An 8,118-nucleotide genomic window follows, 5' to 3' on the forward strand; every position below is an offset into this window, starting at 1 on the left:
TATATCTGTCTGTATTCCCTGTGATACTGCAGATCACCGGTAATCAGATCCTCTCTGTGCTACACCGTTCGTTACATGAACACAAAATGCAGTTTTAAATGAAAAACTCCAAATCTACATGGCCCTGTGTGAAAAAGTGATTGCTCTCCTTGTTAAAAAATAACTTAACTGTGGTTTATCACACCTGAGTTCAATTTCTGTAGTCACCCCCAGGCCTGATTACTGCCACACCTGTTTCAATCAAGAAATCACTTAAATAGGAGCTATCTGAAACAGAGAAGAAGACCAAACGCACCTCAAAAGCTAGACATCATGCCAAGATCCAAAGAAATTCAGGAACAAATGAGAACAAAAGTAATTGAGATCTATCAGTCTGGTAAAGGTTAAGAAAAACAAAAGTTTGCTTTCTTAAAACCGAAAGAATTTGCGATAATTCAAGTTGGAGTGAGCTTGAGATGTCTCCCAAGGCATCACTGCTCAATATATGCAAATTAACGATTGTACCCTTAGAAGCTAAACACACCTCCAGAACCGCTGGAATGCAATGATGTGTCAGCTTGTTAATTTGTACAGAGCCATAATAATCCAACATGCATACAGACTGTTTCCAACATGCATACAGACTGGTAAAGGTTATAAAGCCATTTCTAAAGCTTTGGGACTCCAGCGAACCACAGTGAGAGCCATTATCCACAAATGGCAAAAATATGGAACAGTGATGAACCTTCCCAGGAGTGGCTGGCTGACCAAAATTACCCCAAGAGCGCAGAAAAAACTCATCTGAGAGGCCACAAAAGACCCCAGGACAACATCTAAAGAACTGCAGGCCTCACTTGCCTCGATTAAGGTCCGTGTTCACGACTCCACCATAAGAAAGAGACTGGGCAAAAACAGCCTGCATGGCAGATATCCAAGGCGCAAACCACTTTTAAGCAAAAAGAACATTAAGGCTCGTTGTAATGATCTGCTCAGCTGCCTGTGCAGGCAGGCAGCTTTTTGACCATTGTTCAGGTCTGCATTCTGCAGGTCTCTGGAAGAGAGACCTTTTGTCAGTTTTTCAGCTTGCTGCTGCTGAAGAATTTGCATACGTTTGTCATGCAAACTGCCTAGCCACATCCCTTGTAGGCTTGCTCTATATATACACCATGTGATATCACAGACCTTCGCTGGTCATAAGAGTTAGTTCCTGTGTAACACTCGCCTGGAGTGTCAGCCTTGCTCTTTGTTTGAAGATTGGCCTAGAGTAATTCCTGGGACTGCACTAAGCAGGTTTCCCTAGTGCAGTTAGGATTGCTTATCTGTTTTGTTTGTCTGTTGCGATTGTTCTGTCCCAGCGGTGGTCGACAGGAAATCGTTCTGTGTATCTGGGTGCTAACCTGAACAGCGGTTGTTACTGGTAGCCCCTTCTGATCTGTCTTACCTGGATCGCACTCGCCTTGTGCTGGTGCTGTGGATCCTTCTGGTCTGCTACTCTGTACTTGGATCGCACTAGCATCTTGCGCTAGCGCTGTGTATCCTTCTGTTCTGTCTTCCTGGATCGCACTAGCCACTTTCGCTAGTGCTGTGGATCCTATCTCTCGCTTGTTCCTGTTTCCGTGTATCTGTCTTGTCTGCCACGAACGCTTGCTGGAGGCTCGGTGAGGTAACCGTTAAGCAAGCGCTCGCATCCTCCTCTGTTTCATGTTTGTCTGTCGGTGGTTAGTTAGGCGTGCTTGTCTCTATTGTGCTTATCACATGGAGACCGCGCATAAACGCGTGCACTGTTGCGAATGAGTGCGGTGTTCACGTTTAGCTAGCGTTTGTTATTTTCCGTATCTCCACATTGTATGATTTGCTGTGCCTTTGCTACTCTCATGCTCTGCCTTGCTGTAGCCTTGTGTCACCTCTGGCAATCGCCTCTCTCGCGATTGCGTTCCTACTTCATATCTGCTGTTGTGTATGCACCGTCGCGGGTTGGCGACTAGTTTGGTGCACACACATACAATCTATCCCTGTGCTCATTCTCTTCCGCAATCGCTTCTCTTGCGATTGCGTTCTCACTTGGTTTCTTCTGTTGTGCGTCCACCGTCGCAGGTGGCGGCTAGATTGGTGGACAAACATACATTCCTCATCTGTGCTTATTCGGTCTTGTGTCGCTGTTAGCAATCGCCATCTCCGGCGATTGCCTTCTCGCTTTGTCTTCCTGGTTGTGTGTTCATCGTCGCAGGGTGGCGACTAGTTTGGTGAACACACATACCCTCTGTCGCTTTGATTTCTCTCTTTCAGGGTTGTCTTACCCTGCGTTTCTTCCCTTCGTACAATTCCTGTCTGGCGTGTGTGGTAAGGCAGAGGAGCTGTTCCTCTGCACTCCACAGCTCCCCCTGTCGACAGGAATTTCCCTCTACAGGTTGCTGGGTTTCCTCAAATTATACGCTTGTGGAGGATTTCCGCAGTGTCAGCGCATGCCTAGTGCGCTGATCACGGAGAGAATTCCACAATCGTTACACTCGTCTTAATTTTGCTAAAAAACTTCTCAATGATTGCCAAGACTTTGGGGAAAATACCTTGTGGACCAACGAGACAAAAGTTGAACTTTTTGGAAGGTGCGTGTCCCGTTACATCTGGCGTAGAAGTAACACAGCATTTCAGCAAAAGAACATCATACCAACAGTAAAATATGGTGGTGGCAGTGTGATGGTCTGGGGTTGTTTTGCTGCTTCAGGACCTGGAAGGCTTGCTTGCTGTGATAGATGGAACTAGTGTTGATCGGATACCTCATTATCCTATTCGAGTTTGGTCGAATTTGGATAGTAAACTATCCGAATTAACTCGAAGTTCGATATTCGAGTTAATCGAATATCCGATTCGAACTCGGATATCCGACGTCACTATCCGAATCTGTATTAGAGTAAAATATTCGAGCTGGCCTTAAATAGCTTTTAAAACTTGTATTGGAGGTCAATGATGCATGAAACCACCTTTTTTATGAAGAAAAACATCAAGTGATTATGTGGTGATGTAGTAGTTATAAAAAAGGTATAACAAATAGTAAATTAACTTCATGAAAAGTGTTTGCATGAGAAGGTGTGTCCAAAATGGTTGTAAGTTGTAAGTCTTCATTTACGTCGTCTTCATCTTCTTCTTCTTCTATATCTTCTTCTTTTTCTTCTTCTTCTATATCTTCTTCTACTCGAATCTTCTTCATCTTCTACTTCTTGTATCTTCTTCAATTATCTTTTACTTCTTCTTCTTCTTCTTCTATATCATCTTCTTCTATATCTTCTTCTTCCTCTTCTTCTCTATCATTATATTATTATGTGTCTTGGTTTTCCTTTCTTTTGTAATATTTTTTCTTACTTCATTTGTGGAAATATTTTATTTTAATAACACCATAGTTATATTTGTGTTGATGGCATAATAGGTACTAGTGGCACATTGCAAGCCACAGCGCCTTTTTCTGTGTACCCTGGCGGTGGTAAAACACAGAATCAGCAGGAGCAGGAAGTAGTTGCAGCTATTGTAGTGTGGCAATAGCTGGTAGGAGAGTGGGTGGCAGCAGAAAATAGTTCTTCTTCTGTTCTCCCTGGCAGTGGTAGCAGCACACAGACAGCAGAAGCTCAATGAAGCTACAGGAGGAGGAGTAGTGTGTGTCAGGCAGTGTGATGTGACTGACATAATTGGCCCTGGTTCCTAGCGGTGGTACCAGGGCTGTAAATGAACATCATGAGGTTCCAGACAGCGGTCGTGAAGCCCACATTGTGTCCAATACACAATTGGGACAGCACAGTTTTCAACCCGGACACCTCTAAAATAATTTAATTTTTTTTTCAAAATAATGCAGCTATTTGTGAGCGTAAATAGCTGGTGGCGCATGGGCAGCAGCACCTTGTAATGTGTTCCCTGGCTGTGGAAACATACAGGCAGCAGGAGGAAATACAGCAGCAGGCAGCGTGAGGAGGTTGAGTGTGTGGCAGACTGGCAGCAGGCAGGAGGGCAGGCAGCGAGACATAATAGGCCCTGGGTCCTAGCGGTGGTTCCAGGGCCGTAAATAAACACCATGAGGTTCCAGAAAGCGGTCGTGAAGCCCACATTGTGTCCAATACACAATTGGGACAGCACAGTTTTCAACCCGGACACCTCTAAAATAATTAAATTTTTTTTTTCAAAATAATGCAGCTATTTGTGAGCGTAAATAGCTGGTGGCGCATGGGCAGCAGCACCTTGTAATGTGTTCCCTGGCAGTGGAAACATACAGACAGCAGGAGGAAATACAGCAGTAGGAAGCGTGAGGAGGTTGAGTGTGTGGCAGACTGGCAGCAGGCAGGAGGGCAGGCAGCGAGACATAATAGGCCCTGGGTCCTAGCGGTGGTTCCAGGGCCGTAAATAAACACCATGAGGTTCCAGACAGCGGTCGTGAAGCCCACATTGTGTCCAATACACAATTGGGACAGCACAGTTTTCAACCCGGACACCTCTAAAATAATTTAATTTTTTTTTTTTCAAAATAATGCAGCTATTTTTGAGCGTAAATAGCTGGTGGCGCATGGCCAGCAGCACCTTTTAATGTGTTCCCTGGCAGTGGAGACAGACAGCAGGAAGAAATACAGCAGCAGCAGCAGCAGCAGCAGCAGCAGGTGTACTGTGTGTGTGCCACTTTATGTCTCCCTCTCGCCGACAACAGGGGCCCGGAATTCGCCTTCCACCCAAGCCTGGTTCATTTTGAGAAACGTCAGTCTGTCCACAGACTTGTGAGACAGACGAGATCGCTTCTCAGTGACGACTCCACCGGCTGTACTGAAGCAACGCTCTGACAGTACGCTGGAAGGTGGGCAGGAGAGCACTTCCAGGGCGTACAGCGCAAGCTCGCTCCAGATCGGCAGGTGCTTGACCCAATACTCCATGGGATCAACAGGGGCAACGCTGTCAAGCCCGCTGATGGACCCCATGTAGTTAGCCACCATGCGGGTCAAGCGCTGTCTGTGACTGGAGAAGGATGCTGCTGCAGGCACCTCCTCTCCAGTCCCTGGCAGCTCTACACTCATGTAGAGCTCGTTGGTCAGAGACAGCAGGTCTGTGGTGCGCGTACGCTTGCTGCTGGTGGATGCAGGCACCTGCTGCTGTCTCTGTGCTGGCTGGACAGTGGGGGTGGATGGCTGAGGGAAGGCTTCCTCCAAGCGTTTAACAAGGGACAGCTGCAAATCCCTCATTTGTTGCGCACGGTCTCCTCCTGCAGGCAGGAACTGGCTGAGCTTCCCCTTCAGACGTGGGTCCAGCATCATGCAGATCCAGATGTCCTCCCTCTGCTTCATCTGGAAGACCCTTGGGTCCTTGCGCAGGCACCTCAGCATGTGCGCTGCCATTGGGAAGAGTCTGGCCACGTCTGCTGGCACATCATCAGCAGCCCCAGAGCCGACAGTGCTGTCCTCCTCATCCTCTGCCTCCTCCACCTCATCCTCTCTCCACCCCCGCACCACTCCAGCTGCGCTCTGCTGCTCCCCCTCATCAGCAGCAAGGTCAGGGACCTCCACCAACTCCAAGCCCTCCTCCTCAGAGGTGGCCTGTGAAGCTGCCTGCAGCTCCTGCTGGTCCAAGGCTGCCGCTCCCTCTTCCAGCAGTGCATACAGGGCCTTGTCCAGCACACACACCAAGGGGACCCACTCGCACAACATTGCATGGTCCCTGCTTACCATGTTGGTGGCCTGCAGGAAGGGTGCCAGGACTGAGCACACCTGCTGCATGTGCCCCCAGTCCTCCGTGGAGATGATGGACGGGAGGTTGGTGGCGGCACGCCCAGTTGCAGTGAGGGAGGCAACTGTTGCTTGTGCAACGTATTGGCTGACAGCCTGCCTCTGTTCAACCAGATGCTCCAACATCGCCAGGGTGGAGTTCCAGTGAGTTGGAACATCGATCATGAGCCGGTGCTGTGGCAGGTGCAGCTCCTTCTGCACCTCTTTCAGGCTCGCTACGGCTGCAGGCGAGTGCCGGAAATGACGCACAACCTTTCTTGCCGCCTCAAGGAGTCGGACCATCCCCTGGTAGGTCCGCAGGAACTTTTGGACTACCAGGTTTAGGACGTGCGCCAGGCAGGGGATGTAGGTCAGGTCTCCCTTGTTGATGGCAGCAACCAGGTTTGCCCCATTGTCGGACACCACCTCTCCGACTCTGAGGCCTCTGGGGGTCAGCAAATTCCTCTCCTGCTCTCGGAGTTTGGCCAGGACATGGTTCGCCATCAGTTTGATCTTCCCCAGGCTGACCAATTCCAGCAGCGCTTGGCAGTGGCGGGGCTTCATGCTGCTGCTGAGGCAAGGGGGTTTGGGCTGGTGTTCCGGAGGATGGAAGCGGATCAGAGGAACCTGCTGCAATTCCGCTGACCCTGCATGGTGGCACCACCCACTGCGTTGTTGCTGCTGCTGCTGCTCTGACAGTGCCCGATGCTGCTCCCCCCTCCTCACCCCCTTCCACCAAGCTGACCCAATGCGCGGTGAAGGACAGATAGCGGCCTGTCCCAAACCGGCTGCTCCACAAGTCCATGGTGACGTGGACCCGTTGACCCACCGCGTGCTCCAGCCCTCTCCCGACATTGGCCATCACAGAGCAGTGAAGTGCAGGGATGGCCGTGTGTGCAAAATAATGACGGCTGGGGATTGGCCAATCGGGGGCTGCACACATCAGGAGCGCACGCATGTCGCTTCCCTCCTGAACAAGGGAATAAGGCAGGAGTTGGGAGCACATGGCCCATGCCAGCAAGCCGTTCACCTGACGCACGCGACGGCTGCTGGGAGGCAGAACCCTGACCACCCCCTGGAAGGTGTCGCTGAGCAGGGTCTGGCGACGCCTTTTGCTGGCACGGGACTCACTAGAGGGAGCAGAGGAGGCCACTGAGGACTGGCTGCCAGAACAGGCCTCAGTGTCGGCGGCAGGAATTGCAGAGGGAGGAGGAGCAGTGCATTTCTGACGCACTCCTGCTGGTGCTGCTGGAGGAGGTGGAGGAGGGCGGGTGGCTGCTGCCGACATCTTAGCAGTGGTGGCGGGTCTGCCACTGCCAGCTTCTTTCAACTTCATGCACTCCTCATGCTCATGGAAGTGTTTCCCTGCCAGATGGTTCACCAGAGAGGTGGTGCCAAACGCAGAGGGCTCCTTCCCTCTGCTGAGCTGCTGGCGGCACTGGTTGCAGGTGGCATACTTGCACTCCACATATGGCAGGGTGAAAAAATTCCAAATTGGGGAGGCGAAGTTGCCCCTTCGGCTGGAAGGTGCTGCTGCTGCCGCTGGTCTCCCTGTGGTGGTTAGGGGGGGAGGGGGGTGTTCTTGGTGCGGCTGGTGGCACTGGCAGAACTCTCCGCCTCCTGATCAGCACCCTGTGTGGCCTGCATACCACGCCCACTTCTGATCCTGCCAATGCCTGCGATGCTGATCCTTCTAGCAAGGCCCACAGACGCATCCTCCTCAGAGCTGATGACATACCTAGGATCTGCCGTCCAGTCTCTGTCCTTCACCCTGTCATCATCATCCTCCCCCTCCACAAACATGTCCTGCTGGGATGACCCCACAAACTCCCCTTCTGCATGCATGGGCTGAGGGACAGTCACCACTGTCTGACTGTCCAAAGCATCATCCCCCAAAGTGCCCATCAGCATTTCTTCCTACTCCATTGCCAATTCTGCCGCAACAGCACTCCATAGCCCAGCTGTGCTTGGGGATAAGAAGGTGCTGAGTGACAGGGTGCTGGTGTTGCCCACTGGGGCTGGAGAACTGCACTCCTCCTCCTCCTTCCCAGGCAGTGCTGGGCGGCTGCTGCTGTTCTTGCGAAAAGGAGTGGTGGCGGGGGTAGAGGACTCGGTTCCAGAGCTAATGGTGGCCTGCTCATCCACCATCAGTTCCACCACAGTGTCTGCGTCCTTCTCCTCAATAGGACGGCTACGACCTGGCGGTGGGAGGAACATCTGCGCCACACGCTGCTGCTGCGTCTCTGCAGCGTGACTCCCAGCTGTTGGGCGGCCAAAGCGTCTACGGCCAGTAGCTAATGGCGGAATAGCCACTGGTGCAGACGCAGAACTGCGCATGGTGGTGGTGGTGGCTCGGCTGCCACGCCCACAACCTCCTCTCTTGCCGATGCCCTTGCTGTCCCTGCCCAAACCG

The sequence above is a fragment of the Hyperolius riggenbachi genome, unplaced genomic scaffold, assembly GCF_040937935.1.
Source record: "Hyperolius riggenbachi isolate aHypRig1 unplaced genomic scaffold, aHypRig1.pri scaffold_241, whole genome shotgun sequence".
Lineage (NCBI taxonomy): Eukaryota > Metazoa > Chordata > Amphibia > Anura > Hyperoliidae > Hyperolius > Hyperolius riggenbachi.